This window comes from Typopeltis vanoorti, chromosome 22 (assembly GCF_054136105.1).
Source record: "Typopeltis vanoorti isolate ZY-2024b chromosome 22, IOZ_Tvanoo_1.0, whole genome shotgun sequence".
Taxonomy (NCBI): Eukaryota; Metazoa; Arthropoda; class Arachnida; order Uropygi; family Thelyphonidae; genus Typopeltis; species Typopeltis vanoorti.
In genome coordinates this window covers 31,377,836-31,397,732 of record NC_143570.1, presented here as the reverse complement: position 1 = coordinate 31,397,732, position 19,897 = coordinate 31,377,836, and the positions used below count along the sequence as shown (strand labels likewise).

Here is a 19,897-nt window from a genome sequence, read left to right as displayed (position 1 = left end):
ATTTTTTTTTCGCGGTGACCGTGAAATATTTTAATTTTTCAAAGGGGGGGTCCTGACATCCAGAAGTTTGGGAAGCACTGTGCTACGCGACGAAATATTGATTACATAATATTCATTGTCAACTATAACGTGAAAAGAATTTTTTTAAAAAGATGGAAAAAAGCCTAATCAGAATAAATTAAACATCACATTTCTGTGGATATCACAATGTTACCAGGAAAAGTTCACAATCCCTAATTTAATGGCTCGTCTCATAAATTTTTTTTTAAGGCCATTATTTGAAAACACGAAACAGAAAGAAAGAAACAGAAAGATTTCCTGCTAGATCTTTTTTGTGTAGCAGGAAAGTATACATATGGGTATTTCCATTTCCAAGTCACGCAGCGTTTTTTCTCCCTCATATTGCATATCACGTGTTTCATACACGTTTTGTTTAAAAGGATTCAGTTCTTTTCGGCATCTGTGTTGTTCAATTCATATTATTCATAAGTTTTTAGCTAAATAATATCAAAGTGTTTCACTTAGACTAAAAAACTAGTTCCTCGTGGAATGTTGGTTAAAAAGAAGGATTTTGAAAGAAAGAAGCATATTAAAGTAGTCACTACGATTGGAATAAACGAACAAGGAACCGGGACATATCAAGGAAAGGGTAGAGTATTACAACCTTCCGATAGCACACAAATGGGAAGTGATCTATCCAAGATAACCTACCACCACGCTACCCAGTTCCATTGAATTATTATCAAGTAATAAGAAGTGCAGCTAAAGATATTATCTGTTGAATTTTTATATGTTGGAAATAGAGATGTTGCAGTACGTGTCACAAAATATTATCGAACAGTTCTCTGGTATCTTCTAAACTGTAATGATGTTTAGAACTGGATCATTCTGAATGTAAAGATAAAAACAAGTTTTAAAGCGAAAATCCTTTCCGATGATAAAAGTTTCTTACTCAGGTAACGAAAGCGCATCAGAGGCGCTTGCCAAATAAGTTGTATATAGTGTTTATTTCTTTGAATATTGGTTTTATTTTCCCTGAATGCTTTTGCCAAATTGAAAAGGACCCACTTTTAAAAATGCGAATTTTTGCAAAGTAGAGAAACGTGAAGAGATATTGACAACGTTATGAAAAGAATTGAAAGAAGTGTACATGTACGGAAAAGGAGGAATGTATCGTGTGGTTAGCGGCGTAGGATAGTTTGCAGTACGATGAAGTTTATAACGCAGATCGAAGACGTGCCATGGAACTGTACTAACAGTGACCGAAATCGCAACTGACAAGCATCGGCTTTGAGAGATTCGGATATGCCGAATTTTTATCATGGACCATTTTGGCGCATTTGCTGGAGAATCGAGGCCCGGTGGTAGAGGAGTTTTAGGTGGAGTAGGGAATGAAGGTCTTTGGTTAGAAAGACCTGGGTTCGAATCCCGCCTAGGACGCAAAAAACCTTTATCAGGGCACTTCATCTGAAGGGGAGTTGGCCTATCTCATACAGAGGTGACAGGGTTTCCCTGCCAGAAACTCGGATTTTTCATCCAGAAAAAAGGCAAACTGTGAACACACACATATCTACGTTTAGAGGAATAGCAGACCGGCTGCATTAAAAAAAAAAAAAAAATTGCCTAATATCTCTACTTAGGGGAATCAACCAGTATTGGACGGACGAGAATTGTACGAATCGATGGAAGTTTTTCTTGCAATTGAACAACAACAAAAGGCATCAAACATTAATAGAGCAATATACATCTGGTAGAAGAGATAAGTATACTCCACACTGTTATGCATTTGGCTGGCGATATGTTTCGTTTGCGGTCATGTGGTTATGTACCCGAAAATGTTGGACTTTACTGCCCTTGTACATCAGTCACTTTCAAGGCAGACAGACCACTCGCTTAATTGCCAGCTAGAGGCGGCTGCAGAGCTGTTTAAATTCAGAATTATCTTGGATAGAAATTTGAGTCATTCTACAAATATCGTTATTATTATCTGACACGTCCAGGAAGTCAAGGCCATGCATTATTCACACTAGATGTAATACCTACTCTTAAACTCATTCACATTAGATGCACTCACCACTTCAACAGGTAAACTGTTGCACTTACTGCTTTGTGAGAAAAAAATCTAGCTATTACCCCTTTCTTAACCGTGCACAAACTTAACTTCTCTATATGCCCCCCCCCCGTCCTCCCCCGCCTTCCATACAACGAAAAATTTCATCAGATGATATTCTAGAACACCCATTCAGAAGTTTATAGATCTTTATCATATTACCCCTCTTTCTTCTGTTACCAGGGTTTGCAGTCCACATAATCTAAATTTTGTAATCCCGATATTATCTTTGTAAGGCTGGTTTGCACTCTCTTATTTCCTCCAAATCTAGGAGACCAAATCAGCGCACTGCAGGCTAGTTTGCGGTCGTAGTATTTCTTATTCTATCCTTTTTTCTTTTTCTTTTTTTTTTTTTTTTATTTATTTATGTGGAGCGTTCTTCTCTACCAAGGCACTTTGGGCCACTTCCATAGGTAAACACTGGAATAATGCATATACTGAAGAGTTTTCTTTTTAGATATATAAGTAAATATCTAACAAATAATCTTTATAAGGCAAAATGCGTCGTTTTTTTTTTGTGATTCTTCTACTTTTTTTTCTTCTTTTATCTCCCATTAATACTAACTAATTGACCAACGTAAATATAGTCTCCACAATTTCAATACAGTTATCTGTTAATTTTAGTTCGATTTGATCCGAATTTGTCATCAGTTTGGTTTTAATTAGATTAATCTTGAAACTTTTTTTTTTCAACTATCTCTATCAAGTTCATTTAGAATTTCCTGACTTCTTCATTTTTTGTTAAAAGAACAATGTCATCTGCAAAACGTAAGCGGTTGAGATTTTTCCAATTGATGCTAATTCCATACTTTCCCCATGAAAAGTTCTTAAAACTTCTAATGTAGCAGAAAACAACTTGGATGATATCGAATTTCCTTGCCTTACTCCTCTCTTCATATGAAATTCCTTTCTTCGATGTTCTAGCATTATAATGGCTGTTGAGTTTTCGATATAGTTTTTAATAATCTAATATTCTTTGTTGGAATGACTTGTGTTCATCCGTTTATTTCTGAATGATATACAGAATCAAAGGCTTTTTCAAAATCTACGAACTCTAAATGCAGGAAGATTATATTCATTTGCGTTTTCTATTACTTTCTATTATTAATAATGTGGATATGATCTGTTGTAGAGAATCTTGCTTTGAATGCTGCTTGTGATCCTATTTAATATAATGGATAAAAACATTTTGTACAATTGTAGCCTATAATTATTGATATCATCTCTGTTGCCCTTTTTATGCAATAAGATAATCAAAGTTTTATGCCACCACACTGGATTTTTTCTATAGTTAAAACATCATTGAACATATCCAATATGAGAAACTGTGAATCCCCTGATTTTATGTTCTGCTAATATGTTATCTTCTCAACGGTTTTTATTCACTTCACACGATAACACAAGGAAAGGAGTGAATAATATTTATCTAAAGAATACATATTTCGACGTGAAAATTACAGGTAATCATCAGTGGCAAACGGTAGTTTAATACAAAGTACAGGGTGTCGATAAATTAACTTTCCCTCTTTGGAGGTATCTGTAGCTAAAACTAATACACGGAATGAGACCATATTTTATATTGAGACTGTCGAAGGCATGGGGAGATGAATTCCGCGAAAAAAAAGATTTAGTACCAAAAGTCACCAATAGGGAAAATTTTGACGCTGGCAGAGCCGAAAGCAGTCAAATATTTGCAGTAAACGCAGGTAAAAAGGATTATGCAAATTTTACTGTGCGTACGTGACAGCAACGCCACCAATTCCACTTAAAAAGGGATTGGGAACGTTCAGGCAGTTATTCGAATGACTGACGAATTGTGCTCAGTATGCGTCCTACCTTGCCTCAGCGTGCTTTGCTTGTTAAGTTGTTTTACCCTAAACAACGCGATGCCGTAGCGGCCCTTCGGGAATTTAGAAGGCTTCATAACCTGCGCACAGGTCCTATGTCAGCTGTAGCACTGAGAGCTATGATTAAGAAGTTTGAAGAAACTGGATCACTAGGAGTTAGATCTGGTAGAGGACGGAAAGCAGTGCAAGAAGAGATAGTAACAGACGTTGCTACTGTGGTGTTCGACGACACGGGGACCAGTACTGGTCCCCGTGTCGTCCCTATTCCATTTTATCTGCCTTTAATGTAATTATCCGCTTGTTTTTGGCTCCGCCAGCGTCAAAACTTCCCCTATCAGCGACGCTTGGTACTAAACCTTTTTTTCCACGAAAATCATCTCCTAGGGGAAATGCTTTCATTCCTTCAAAAGTCTCAATATAAAATTCTCGTTCCGTTTGTTGGTTTTAGCTACAGATGCTTCTAAAGAGGGGAAAGTTATTTTATGGCCACCCTGTATAATGCGAATGGTGGATTGATTTGAAACAGTGAGCTTCGTGATATTATACATGAAACAACGCCAAGGCCTAACTGAGGAGACATTGTATTATTAATTATTAAATAACTGCATTATTAATTAAAACGTCAGTGATGTGCAATTAACTTTTTAATTTATAAGATTTTTTAAAAATGTATTATTATCTCATTAATAATTAATTAGAAATTTTTGTCAACAACGATAACTTGAGTAAGTGTGTTTCAGACGATAGGATATGTGGTCTGTATCTGTTCCATGTTCTGCAAGGTCGGATTTCCTGTTGATGATGAAGATTGGTGTTCTTGAAATGTATTTTATTTATTTATTTATTTATTATTATTATTATTTCACTGAACGTCCAGTTTGTCCAAAATACGAAAGTTGACAGTCGCAAGGAATTTAGTAGACGCCAAGAAGAGCAAATATATGGTTTTTGAATAAATATTATTCCTTTCCTTGTGTTACTGTGTGAATTGAAGAAACCACATGGCACAACAAGTATCTGTAAAAGAACAAGGACTTTTATTATTCTTTGCTGACTTGAGGGCTTTTCATAATTCTTCCATCGTGGTGGGTGGGTTTTATCAGCTAAACATAGAGGATTTGTAATTTGTATTTGTTTCCTTGCCTGCGTATTGGTCTGTATAAAACTCACTGCATATTTTTATTATATTTTTCTCGATTCTCTTTTACTATTCCTTGTTTATTTTTCAATTTGTTTGATCATTTTCAGACATTTTTGTTTTCTATCATGTTCTGAATTGTTCTTAAATTATATTTGATATATCGTTTTTTATTTCTTTTCTAACTTTCGCATTTCCACAAATTCTATTGTCTTTCTAGTTCCTTTTTTTAGATCAAGTGTCCGTAAAGTAAGTTTTTTTCTCTAGAAATTCTATTTGCTGGTAATGATATTCATAAACTTTTAATAACTTCTATTATTGTTGAAGCTATTTCCTCCATTCTATCAAATAAACTTGATTCATTCATAATTTCTTCTTTCACCTTTTTTGTGTAAGTTTTTTTCATTAACACAAACCTGTAATCACTATCATAATTCAACTCGTTGATAACAAATACATCTTCTAGTATTTCCATGTTGTTCATCATAATAGAATTACTTTCATTAAAAATTACTCCATTTGGTGATCGCCAGGTTCCATTTTCGTTTTGTTTGCTGAGGTAGGTGCATATATTTGTATTATACTTAAATCATACCGCTTATTAATTTTCTGTCTAAGAGTTCTAATTCTTTGGGAGACTGGTTTAAATTCAAAAATGTTATTTTCCCATCTTTTACGGCCCGTAATTCCACAACTCCTCCATGATCATGATCTCCTCCATCAGTACGTACAATATAATTGCATATTTCAGTAATTTTTTTCTTCTATTCTTTGAAAGCCCAAGAATATTCCAATTTATTTCCGCCAGTGCTTTATACAGCACTTTCTTCTCCTTTCAAAGTTCTGACATTATAAGTACAGATGTTCAATTTCCTTATCAGGGTGCCCCGAATAAGTACTCGGAAATCAGGTCATAAGACTGTCATTGTTTACTAGGCTATTTTACAGAGGTTTAGCAAGGCCAGTCTATTCGAGATTTGCCAAGTACCTCTTATGACTAGGTTGCCCCTAGTTAGTGAAAATCCAACGAATCTCTGTTAATATACTGCTGAGATGCAGCTGTACATTTTCAGTATTTCGTATCTTGCCATATTTACGCTAATATTGTGTATGCTTATCTGTTTCAAGTAAAAATATAATTTAGTGAATTTGGTGTGTCCGTAATGAGCATATGACACCTGGATAGTAGGTTATGTAGTTTACTATGTTTGGGAGGGGAAGTGGCTTATTTACTATTGTAATATTTCTTATTTTAATTACTCTTTCCGCTGTTGTACACAATGTTAAACAGGAAAAAGAAAATAATGTTTTTTAAAAAAATTCATTATAACATTTTTTTTTTATTCTGTAAAATAAGTGCCTTATAATTAGTATTAAACTGACTGAGCATTTATTGAAGTTCGTTATGATTGTTCAAAGAAAAAGGAAAGGTTTTAAGCGAAAAAGACGTGTCATGTTTGTCTGTGATTGTTAAATCCATCGCAAATTAAGAGAATGTATATTATCTCTTTTTTTTTTCTTTTTTTTTTCTCCGCGCAGATTAATCTAGGAAGTTATTTCTCAGGAACAGATGACAGGTGAACCACCAGCTATCAAATAATACGTCAGAAAAATATGTCAGGTCCACATTATAGATAATGTAGTTCAGCTGCTGTCGATAAACTCGAAGATAAAATTGAATTTTGTGTTTGCTGTTTCTTAAGTGGAATTATCATTTTTCGTCATTTAATGGTTTATCTGCACAATGTGTATTTACAGGTTGAAAACTGAATACTTTCGGTTTAAAGATACTTATTTACGGACACATCACCAGTAGGTTTACATTAGAAATCAGTAGCATCTGGTCACTTATGATTAGTGGTTACCTCACAGGAATTTTTGTCATATACTGCGAATTATCTATTCAAATCTCTGAAGAGACTGAAGATTAATAATTGTTATATAGATACGTTTCTTATCCTAAGTATTTTTCTGTTTTGTTATTTCCATTTAACTATCCAGCGAAATCCGCAACACTTCTTAGAGACCTTGATCACTCTGTCTCTTCCAAAGAACTGTTTGCATATTCTCACGTCCAAGTTTTCAAAGGTTTGTCTTGTTTCCGTCGTCTCTACTCTAGCTGGCGTCTCCACTTTAACCGTGGCAAAATTTGTTTATCTCCGTCCGCTCTACAGATTTGCTTTGTCGGGTCCTTCCAGCACCTAACCAACCCTGTTGTTAAGTCTCTTTTTATACTGTTTTCCTTAAATCAGGAAACCCTTTGCGGAAAATGTTTTTCCAGTTCTTCCTTTCTTTCGTAGTCATTTTTAGTTCATTTCCCAGAATGTCTAAGCTCTTATTTCATTTATTTTGCTCATCCGCAAGCTATTCTTATTCTCTGTTGAACTCTGAAATTTAATATTTGTAATTCTTACGAAATTTTGTCTAGCAATCTCAATTTCAGTTTCAAATTCATCTATGATGAATTTAACTCTCTGACATAGGATTACTATGGTATTAGTAAGGTTTCTGCCCAGTCTATGAGTAGAACGGTAGACCCATGCACCCTGACGGGATTTGTCTGCTTCTGAGTAGGGCTGATACTTGGCGCGCAGTTGATTTGCCTACTGCTGCGTAGAGTTGAAGTTTTGGCTTAATGGTTGTTTTTTGCCTTTCACTCTGTAGAGCTGAGGTTGGCGCGGTGTGAGCTGTGCTTGAGCAGAGCCAAAAGATTAAGAGACCTAGTTTGGAGCAATATATATATACGCTGTGTGTTTGTGTGCGAGAGAGAGATTTTAGATAACTGACCAGTTTTTGGAATCGTGGACGATTTGAACAAATCATATTTGCATAGTTTCATGGCGGGTTTTGTCTGCCGCTAAGTAGAGCTAGATGCTTGACGCGTGGTGGGTTTGGCTTGGCTCAGTGCGGGCTTTGGCGGCTTTTTTTTTTTTTTTACATTTGGCTCATCCATATTAATAACAGAAGAATTTTATTATTGTGTTTTTGTGTGAATCGTCCGGTGAGACTGTGCGTTCGCTTCGTACTAATTATTACGACACTGACTACGGTATGGAGAGAAAAAAAAAAGAAGCAAATTTTAATGGTACTCTGCAGGAGCAACCAACTTAAACTTACTGTGGTCTGCCAGCTCTTAATTTATTCGATTCGTTAAGAGTAAATGACAACCAATTCTCTGATCACGAAGTACATAGCACTCCAGTGTTCACAAATCGTTGCTTTCAAGAAGAGAAAAAATGGAAATTAAATTTCTCAATATAAGAAAAGTTTTAAAACTGATCCTAATAAAAGTATCACTTTTGAAACACACAAGTGCCGGTTTGCATTTTCATAAGTGGGGTGTAGTATCGGCACAAATTTATTTAATTTATTTCAGAAGCAGGTTATCCATGAACTGCTTTCAAAGAATTTTACGAATTTCAAAATTATTGGAGATTTGATAATTTCTATATAGAAGGCATGTCTAAGAGTCTTTTCATCTGATTTCATGTTCCCCCTGATTTTATTTTTCATCTCGTACACACCATCATGAAAATAAATTCAACTAAATATAATGTCCCTGCGGTTAAAAAAAATGCAAACTTCTTTGAAAAAGTCCACTCCTTCACAAAAAATCAGAAACTCAAAAATCCCTTAACACGCACGCACGCACACACACACAAACTTCCCTTCCCCATAAAGTATTCGCCAAAGACAACTTTGAGCTCATTAAACACACACACACATCGATTTGCTGTAGTAGGGTTTCCGTGCGGGAGAGTGATTAAAGAAGAAATGTTTTACCTAATTTTGCCACTTCAAATGGCCAATGTGGCTTTAATATGAATTTGAATCTTTTTTTTAACAAATTTTTGCAAATAAAAATGATTCAGTTTGGGAAGGACAATTGCAAAATACATGAAGATTTTGACATTTTATTAACATAATCTATTTCACTTTTACACTAATTATTATTACACATGCTTAATTTGTGCTATAATTTAAAAAAAATTATAGTTTTTTATTATTTTATTGAGAATTCACATTATTTTACTTCGATTTTTTAAAGGGAGGAGCACTTCCCTTCTCGTGAATATGCATCTGGACTGAAGTCATCGCTTGGACATTTGTTTGAACTCCATAGGGAAGGTGGGATGCTCCATTTAAAACAACACTAATCTTTGAGCAAAACAGGTTGGGTTCCGTGACTTTACGCTTCCTTTATATACCGTGACACAGCAGAAAAATTCAGAAGCCTCTCTGCGAATATCTGAGTCCCCTCAGCACTATACATGCAGTTAAGGAGGAGGTTAGATGATTAATTTATGTTAGTAACTAATTCAGTACAGTACTTTTTTTTTTCATTTATATTTGGAAACTAACAATACATTATACTTAAAATATATTTCTGCATTATTCAAAAATATTATTAATCGTTTGTACATTCAAGTATGCTAAATAAATAGATTTTAATTTACACATAATAAAAATATTTATCCCTAAAACCCCTACTGCATTAGATTAGTTTTTTTACAGTTAATAATTTTTTTTAAAAATAGAGAAAAATTTAAACTTAAAAAATTACGTAGTGTACAGATTTCAAAGTATAAGGAAGCTGGTGTTTTTTTTTTTTTATTATTCGTTTCACTTCAATCCTATATTTGTTTGCTTTCATGGAATACAAAGATGTGAAATATCCATACACAGTAATGGAAACAGGTGTTTGCACTGACGTATGCTGTGTATTGGTAAACTGGGGGTAGAGAAATAAATGATTTACCTTAAATATTCTCCAATTCTTCATATAAGTTTAGGATTCAGTTAAAAATAAACCCAATATTAAAAATAAAGTCGGCTTCCAGAAAATTTATGTAAAGATTATGTCAATATTTTTGACATAATCTTTAATGAAGAGTCAAATATACATATATTTTTTCCAGAGTGATTCATCTCATTGTATCACAAGATGGCGCCACCAAAACCCACTTGTGGTGCACGATAATTACTTTTAAAGTGTTTTTTGTTGTTGTTGTTCTATCGTCGTAAAATGATAATAAATAATTAATTTAATTCGTACGAACACTTGCTTTCTCATTCGCACAACGGACTTCATTGGTTTAATTATTTCAACTGTGATCTTTCCGTTATATCATTATACAGTATATGCATGCTGTGTCACTGTAATCGAATGTTAACGCATGCGGGATCTTAGGAATATGACTAAAGGGTATGAAGATATTTCGTGCACTTAGGTTTCTCTCTCTCACGCACCCCCCCCCCCCCCCGTACACATCAAACTTAAAACGCTCTTAAATTATACGTAAACATTTCCATTTCATCCACAAAAACTGACTGAATTTTCACGTATATTTTATGATGTGTAATTTACAAATTTGCCGTTTTTAGTGTTACTACTTCTAAATATTCCGTTCGAGTCCGAACGGCATATTTAGAAGTAGTAATACTAAAAACGGCAAATTAGTGGGCTTGCTTTTGCTGATGAATATCAAAATTTATTAGAAACATTATCATCCTTGCATTGGGCTTATTTATATCATTATGCACTTTGTCTGTCTAGCGTTTCTTTGAGAATTATCATTGTCCCTTCCATCCTTTGTTATTGGATCTCCAGTTTTTTACCTCAGGTCGTTCTGTGCATGTAATAGTGAAGGATTTATTCTCCTTCCTCTTCCTTATCATATACATAAACGACCTTCTCTTACTGACTCCAAACCTTATCCACCGCCTTTGCTGATGAGAGCACTTTCCGCTTATCCCACTCATACAACAAACCTTGCAGTGCTCAAGCTTCAAGACTGTCACTGACCTTAACACTGATCTACATACCATCCTTCATTGGAACGATAACAATGTAGTCACATTTAATGCTTCCAAAATACAATTTTGTCTTTTTTTTTTTTTTTTTTCTGGCAGAAAAGAAAATTTCTTCTACTAGTTTGATCATGCTCAGCTCAACATTCGTCTAGATTTATTTTATTTTATTTTATTTTATTTTATTTTATTTGTTCGGCTGGCACTTCTGGCTTTTCTTGAAATAACTCCTCGGTTAAAAAAAAAAAAAAAATGTTTCCTTGAAGACACTTTTATCTGTCCAGCTTCTAATTCTGTACAAATCCGAAGTTTTCATAATGTTGAATTATTGCCTCACATTTGTATTTGTGCCAAATTTTTCTCTAAAAATTCTTGATGCTATCCAGAAGAGGGTAGTTCGGCTAATTAACGAGCTTTCTTTAGTTTCTCCACAGTTTCCGCATTGTGTCTTTTCTACTTATATTTCTATGGGCGTTTTTCAGTAGAACTAGCATTCATTATTCCCCCTCATTTCTATGAAACTTACAATTGCACGAGTGGTAGCTGCCCAAAATCCATTTATAGTTGGATTGCTAATCCATCTTATCTGCTATTCCTATTTGGAACCGATTCTTACCACACAGGGGGAATTCATTTGGTGTAGGTTTTGCAGCCTTTTTTGGAGCGATATATAAAATTGGACCATTTCGTTTTCCTCGGAGATATTTGAATAGTAAGCAATCAGCTGTACTTGGCGGCATGGTTTCCAACTTTACGTGGAGGAGCCTCCCCTACTTTGGGAATAGTTTCATTGCGTTTTCTTTCTTTTCAAATAATTTTACAAATAATAATCATAATTAATATTTTATTTATCTAAAATTATTTAATAACTTAACATTTTTGAACTAAAATTGTATTAAAAGAAATAAGATTAAATAATAAAATTTGCGCATCACCTATTTCGAAAAATATAATAATTATGTTATAATTATATTTTAATCGCCTTTTTTATTTGCATCATTTACAAATACTTTAATATTTGGGCTTGCCTTTGAGCACTTCCTTTTCGTGATCTCGGGGATTACAGTACTTCCCATTTCACAAACAATGTACTGTCTAAGGTATGCTGCTCGTAGAATGGCACTTAGTATTTATTTATCTGAAATTTAATACATTTTTGAAATCCGATTTGTAGAATGGATGAAAGTTATGAATCTGATTTGTGAGCCTGGTTGGCTAAGTGAATGGCGTTTTATGTAAATAGATTATTTTCGTCCTCGAAATTCGTCTCTCAGAAAATAGATTATTTTCTGAGACCTTTATCTGCATATTAGTTGTTTGAAGTAGCTTGAAAAAGTACCATATTTGGTTTGTGGAGTCTGAAGCAATATTTACAACTCATAATTTAACATTAATTTATATAGTTTGAGAAAAAAATGGCCAGGATTTGTATAATATACTATACTAAATTTTAAATCCAATATCTGTTTATTATAAATGACATTCATGAATAAATATCAGAGAGAGACGCACCAAGTAATCTACGAGTACATTGTACTGCGGATACTACACGTATTATAAATTATGTGATTTGTAATTGGGCCACTGCTTTTGATGGAACAATTGAGTCGTAAATATATTATACAGGACTGTGTGGAATTAGAAACTAGGCTTTAATTTATTTAACCTAATTTGTAAAGTTCATTGCTGTACTTATGTAAATTTTGTCTTAAACCTGCCGTGAACTGGGCTCTCGTTCAAGGTATTCAATATCGATTATTAGCAAGATAATAATTATTACTGTGATTTATGACGTGTTGTTTTCTTAATATTGGGATTCCATATTTTATGATGTCACTGACTTTGTCTTAAATGTTTTGTCTACGTGATGGGTGGATGATTTGTTTTATTTAGAAATGATTCACTATCCTGCCCTATGTTGCATATTCCGTTGGCGAGTTTGTCCTCCCGGAAACTTGGGTTTTTCATATTGCAAAACAGCCAAACAGAAGAACACATTTTAACAGAAATAAATGTACCGTGTTCTCAGCCATAAATTGCTTCGGACTTTTTATTTTCCCAAACAACTCCTCCGTCGCAGAGTAGCATTTGTATTTTAATGGACTCCTGGCTGATTGTCATAAAGGGCTAATTTCCTTTCCCCCCAAAGCGCCCAGTAATTTATAGAAAAAATCATAATTGTAATTATTACACTGTAGTTGTATTTTTGTATATAATACGATATAAGCAGATCTGAACATCATCCATTTAAGATACTTTATCAGACAAACTTACCAAATCTTGGTGTCATCTTTTGTGGCTACTTTTGAAACACTTTCGTCTTGTAGCGAGTCGGCTAATGCCTTGCGGGTTAGTTTGCATCAAAGTGAAACATATACCTTTTTAATTCTATTTTTTTTTCTTCCCTTCACCAAACCATATCACATTATTTGGGCATTGATCTCATCTCTTCGCTAGCTTAGCTTTCCTGAGACAAATATGTTTCGTCATCCAATTCTATCTCTTTTCTTTTTAGAATATTATTTACAAGTGATATTAATGAACGTTTTTTACATAAAGTATTTTTGATGTCCCCTTCTTATCCTACTGTTAGCTTATAAACGCAGTTTTGACCATGCATGTCTGTCTGTCCGTTCTTGCGTATGAAATAATATGCCGATGGAAACTTATTTTGATGCCATTGAGGTGAAATTGTGGAATAACCTTACCTCAGATTACAATTTCACAATAATAATTACCACTTCGCATGAAGACCAAAATACATATATAGTGCTGTTGCTTGCTCTATTCTGTTCTGTAGCCATTTCTTATCCATTTGAGCTAAAATTTTGCAGTTTAAGTTATTTCTTTCAGATCGGATCCGCATTAAACAAAAGATCTGTTTCAGATTTTTTTTCCATACAAAAATTTCACAGAAACAAAAGAACTTTAAAGTCTCGAAGATAAATGTTTGATCAATCTTTCATGTACTCAACCTGCAATCGCTGTGCAGCGTAAAAGCCATATTCAACTCATTCCAAATGAGAAAAATGAAAGTAACTACAGTCTTTGGTCCCATTGTCGTCACCTCAGTTTACACCGAAAATGATGGGGAAGGTTGTACGGAGTCAGACTTCATCATCAGGAGGCCCAGTGATTGATCAAGGATAGGTTCCATCTTTCTTTTCTTACCACTTACCCACGTCCAGGAAGATTTTCATTCCTTGCCTGCGCTTTAAAAGAAAAACTTGCCAGATCGGTATTGAATCATATGTAGCGGCCACGAAAACAGTAGAAACGCTATAATGTTTTTGACAAGAAAGAAGGAAAGTCAGGTGCATGTTGGGTGATCACGAATTATTTTTAGGGAGAATTGTGCCAAGAACTGTTAACTGATAATGTGGTGTAAAAACTCGATTGTAGCTTAAATATTCCAAATCACATTACATCGATTTTTTACTTAGGTCAAGTCCCATATGAATTATGTAAAATTAAACCTTGTTTGTCTCTGTATATTTTGTACTAGATGTTTTTGTAAATAGCCCTTTGGAAATTAACTGTATATACTCCTTTAATAAGAATACGTTAGAGTGGTTAAAAACAAAGGCAATGTTTTTGCCGCCGGAGCTGTATGTAATAGATCTACATGGCGGCATAAGAAAGGTTGTTTATTTATAAACTTTGTGTGTGTGTGTGTATGAGAAAGACTTACAAGCTCTGCATGTAAACACCTCCAAAGTCAGTCAGAAAGGTTCAATCAACTTTCCGATGGCCGGCAACTTACAATCAAAAGAAGGCACAGAAGAGAACAAAAAGTGGACCAAATTTGAAACTTAAGATGAAAGAATCATGCCGAATTCTTCGGGGGTTACAAACTTCGTGCGAGGTCTCAGAAGGAAGGCATAATAAAAAGGGACAGAGCCAAGCATATGGGGCTTCCCGGATCCAGAAGTCGCTAGAGAGACAGAGAGCTGCCCGGTTCCAGACATCGCTAGAGAGACAGCAAGCTTCCAGGTTCCAGGCCTCCAGACTTTGCCAGAGAGAGGAAGGCATAATAAAAAGGGACAGAGCCAAGCATATGGGGCTTCCCGGATCCAGAAGTCGCTAGAGAGACAGAGAGCTGCCCGGTTCCAGACATCGCTAGAGAGACAGCAAGCTTCCAGGTTCCAGGCCTCCAGACTTTGCCAGAGAGAGGAAGGCATAATAAAAAGGGACAGAGCCAAGCATATGGGGCTTCCCGGATCCAGAAGTCGCTAGAGAGACAGAGAGCTGCCCGGTTCCAGACATCGCTAGAGAGACAGCAAGCTTCCAGGTTCCAGGCCTCCAGACTTTGCCAGAGAGAGGGCTCCGATTTGCTGAAAGGAGGTCCCTAACGCCGTAGAAGAGAAGGTTTCCAGACACTAAAGAGAGGAATCCCTGTTGAGAGTTGGCGGCAGTTTCAGTTTTTTTTAGAGGCGGCAGTCGTCCAGACATTTTCGGCGAGCCCAAGGAGGAGAAAAGGCGAGGCAAATTACCCGAAGCACATTCGCTCGGAAGTTTTTATTCTTTTCGCCGTGGGAGAGCAACATTTTTGCGGAGCTGTACAAGTCCACAGCCCGGCATGTTCCCGATGAGGCACTGCTGATGCCAGATTTCCCGAGGAAGCTCGAGATCCGAACTGAAAGAATTGCCATAGAGCTTTTAGTGAAAGAGTTTTGACTGAATGTATGATACAGAGCCTTTGTACAATTCCTCTTATAATGTGTTTTAGTTGGACACTTAAGATTTAGATTAACAGTAACAAGAAGTGTCATTAAGAGAATCTATTGACATATTTGAAGTTGATATAATGCTTGTAAAAGTAACTTAACAGAGAGGTAGCTAACCTCTGCAAGTAAACTAGGAGTTTAATAAGTGAAAATTGTAAGCAGAGTAAATAAGTTTTTGAGTTAAAGAGATTAATTAATGTTGAACTAAAAAGGTTCTAATTTATGCTAAACAATTTTTATAGATGGATAGAGAAAGCAATCTCCCTAATGTTTAAATTTGTGTATATTTCATAGTAATGTAAATAAAAACGTGTTTTGATTTTTTTGTTAAAAGAGTAAAAAACCTGATGGTTCATTTACAACTACACTGTTTCTAAATAAATCGGACTTGTGAGTGGGAAACTAAGTCAGATAGCTGAAGCGTAAAGTTAAGCAAAAGAATAGACCACGACTGTTTGTGTAAAGTTTTACTGAAGGAAATTATGTTAGAGAAAGAGAGAGAGAAATCTGCCGGCCGTATTATTGAATTTTATGCTGCTTAAATGATATTAGTGGCGCAGTTTAAATTAAATAAATTATCTAGTATCTTAAGCATAAGACTCGTAGTGCGAAAGGTAGATGAGCATACTATGTAATCATATATAAGCAAGAAAGATTCAGAGGGAGAAAGCGTGCACAGCTAAATTAGAATAACGAAATATCAAATACATAAATAGAAAATAACAACACTTCATTACAGTGGTATTAGACCTTGAAGACTGATAGTTATTAATATATCTTTTAAAAAAACATTTTACAGTATGGCACAAAAAAAACAGTTCTGAATAACCACAACGATATATATGTATATGTCGAAGTTCAGTACTGTTTTTTTTTCCCCTTTGCGCTATACCGTTGTTGGTTTCATTTAAAAATAATTCTAATGTATAGGATGGCCATAAATTAACTTTCCCTCTTTGGAGGTATCTATAGCTAAAACTAATACACAGAATGAGACTACATTTATATTGAGACTTCTGAAGGCATGGAGAGATGAATTCTGTGAAAAAAAAAAATACCAAAAGTAGACGATAGGGGAAATTTTGGCGCTGGCAGAGCCGAAAGCAGTCAAATATTTGCAGTAAACGCAAATATTTGATTTGATAAAAAGGATTATGCAAATTTTAGAGCCTGTGTAGCTCAGTGGATGTGGCGTTTGCACACCATGGCGCTTCCGCACGAAGGAAGACTTGGTTTCGAGTCTAGTCGGCGACTAGAGAAAATTTTTCCAAGCCTTTTTTCGACCGGTTCCCGAGTTAGTCGATCTCTGGCACGGGCAAGCGGGTTTTTCGTCCTGTAAACTCAAGAAAATCGACCATAGAACCCACATTATTTCAGACATTAAATATATTGTGTTAGGGACCACGAGATGGCGGCACATTTGAGCCGTCTCTCTTCACTGTGTACCGCTTAATTAGTGATAGCCTTGGGCCATCTATCTCTGATTGGGTACCAGTGGAGATTGAACTCCCGTATACGGGAATAAAAAGGCGTTAGCTGATTTTTTTTTTTACTGCGTACGTGACAGCAGCGCCACCAATTCCATTTAAAAAGGGAGTGGAAACGTTTAGGCAGTTATTCAAATGACTGACGAATTGTTCTCAATATGCGTCCTATCTTGCCTCAGCATGCTTTACTTAAGTTATTTTACCTTAAACAGTGCAATGCCATAGCGGCCCTTCGGGAATTTAGAAGGCTTCATAACCTGCGTACAGGTCCTATGTCAGCTGTAGCACTGAGAGCTATGATTAAGAAGTTTGAAGAAACTGGATCACTAGGAGTTAGATCTGGTAGAGGACGGAAAGCAGTGCAAGAAGAGACAGTAACAGACGTTGCTACTGCGGTGTTCGACGACACAGCGACCAGTACTGGTCCAAGCGCTCGTGCCTGATGAATAAAACATTATTTCTTGTGAGTTCAATTACTACATTAATTTCTCTGTCTGTTTTAGTTTAATTATTATTATTATCATCATTGTAACGCGCCACATATCCAGCTGGAATGAGTGACGCAGCTGTCGATTACACCGTCGCAGTGTTATTATTCCATTTTATCTGCTTTTAATGTAATTATCCGCTTGTTTTCGGCCCCGCCAGCGCCAGCATTTCCCCTATCGGCGACTTTTGGTACTAAATCTTTTTTTCGCAGAAATCATCTCCTCATGCCTTAAAGTCTCAATATAAAATTTGGTCTCATTCCGTTTATTGGTTTTAGCTACAGATGCCTCCAAAGAGGGAAAGTTATTTTAGGCCACTCTGTAGGTTAATTTTTTTAATTTGAAATTTAAGTCACTTTTAAACAGACTATTGGATTTTTCATATTTATATTTCATTCATTCTGCATAACCTGCTGCGTCTGTGAACTGCGTGCCACTTTGTTTATTTTGCTGGATGAAAAATACTACCACAACTGTATGCGACTAACTCAACATCAGCTGAAAAGATCTTAAAAGGTTTTTCGCTTTCTAAACGAGATTGGAGACGTGTAACAAAAGTGTACACGTCGTTTTACCCACTGAGCTACGGACATAACAGACTATGTAGATAGGATTAACCGCCATCCCAGAGAATTAATTAAGTTTATATAAAGCCAATTTACTTGGCCGTGGCGGGCTGTTTAGCCAACACATTAAACAGAAAAAAAGAGTAAAAATAATAACAAAGAGGAAGGAGGAGATGACTTGTAGTTCAAAAATGAAGTTTATCAGTGAGCGTCGCATGTTCTTCATAAAAGCTTCTAATTAAATTCATCTTAAAGTCAATTTTCATCTTTTATCTCTTTTCATTTGTAAAGTGGATTTATTCCAGAAACCAATTTATACCCGAAATAATAAAAGACTGATTTCACACAATGTTGGAAGGATAAAAGATTTGACAATGCATAAAAGCATAAATTTTACTTGCACCTTTCTTTCTAAATGGTAAATATATTTCAGGCAATCTCTTTAGTCCCACGATGAACAAGTGGGACACCTCGTTAGTAATGGGAAAATTGTTTGCTCAGATCTTATTTGCATGCGCCCCTGTAGTTATAAGGCATTTTTGGATTGGGAAGTAACACTCATAACAATACGATTTTGGCAGAAAAACAGACTCCTGCTGCTGCATTTCACTGACTTTCAAGTCATTGTATGGTATGGGCTCATTGGGATAGCTTTATTGTTCCCTCCTTCAGCTATTGTGTACACTTCCGGATGACACTCTTACAAAGTCTACTTTACAAATAACGTAGCGAAAATCGCTGGTTAAAATGTTGAAATAGCAAATCAAAATAATAAGCTGGTCTTACGCCAACTAATTGTTCGGATTTATATTCTTCTCCTTTCCCAGTAAATTTTAGCTTTGGATCATGCGTATGGTCTCGTTTTACTTCGGAATTTAGTGCTATCTAAAACTCATTGTTTCCAAACAATGAGTTTTAAGTCTCTGGGATCTCTGTTAAACTAAAAATCTCAAATATTGTAATAAATGTAATAAATATTGTAACTAATATTTCCGTGTGCAAATTCAGGACTGGTCTTTATGGGACCATTTTAAAAGAAATACCGTGTCAAATATCTCACTGTCATTTCGCTACCGTTTCACAATGTACTTGGTTCTTGCATATTGTGGACGGCTACTGACGCGCAGTTCTTTTTAATGCTCTACAGAGAAGTTTCCCTCTCCCGTTTCCTGTGAACGAGGTTCACATTTGTTTTAGAGCTGCATTATTTTAAGCTACAGGATTCCTTACCATAATCCTACTTTAATAACATCTCGAATCCTTTTATTACAATACAGTGCTTTCCACAGTTCAGACTATTTTCTAAAGAACATTGTCCGTAAATATCAGAATCTCATAGTTTTATCATCTGTTATCTCCCGTTATCCTAATATTTTTTCCCGTAGATATTGAATATATCTACGAAATTATTTACGAAATTAATTATTACATATTTTGGAATATTTTTTTCCCTACTGGGACCATCCCCGTTATTTAAAAATCGGGTGTTCCACATCGCCATGTGGCATTCATCACGCCAGCATGCCAGTATACACGATACTGGAGGTTGCGATGTACTGTCATTCGAAGTTATTGATCAACACGGACAAGGGACGTGTATGACGTACTTCGAAAAAAAAAAAAACGCATTGATTGTAGGTTACCCGCCGAAGAGTGGCAGTATCTAGGAAACTGCTAATATTGTAGATTGTTTGCAGAGTGTTGTAGTTAAGGTGTTGCAAGA

General features: G+C 35.5%; 1 protein-coding gene across 1 annotated transcript in view; it reads left to right on the top strand.

The window, feature by feature from the left end:
• LOC150094275 (uncharacterized) overlaps positions 1-19,897 on the top strand; it is a 449,181-nt gene that overhangs the window by 42,333 nt on the left and 386,951 nt on the right. The gene's annotated exons all lie outside the window — the stretch shown is intronic.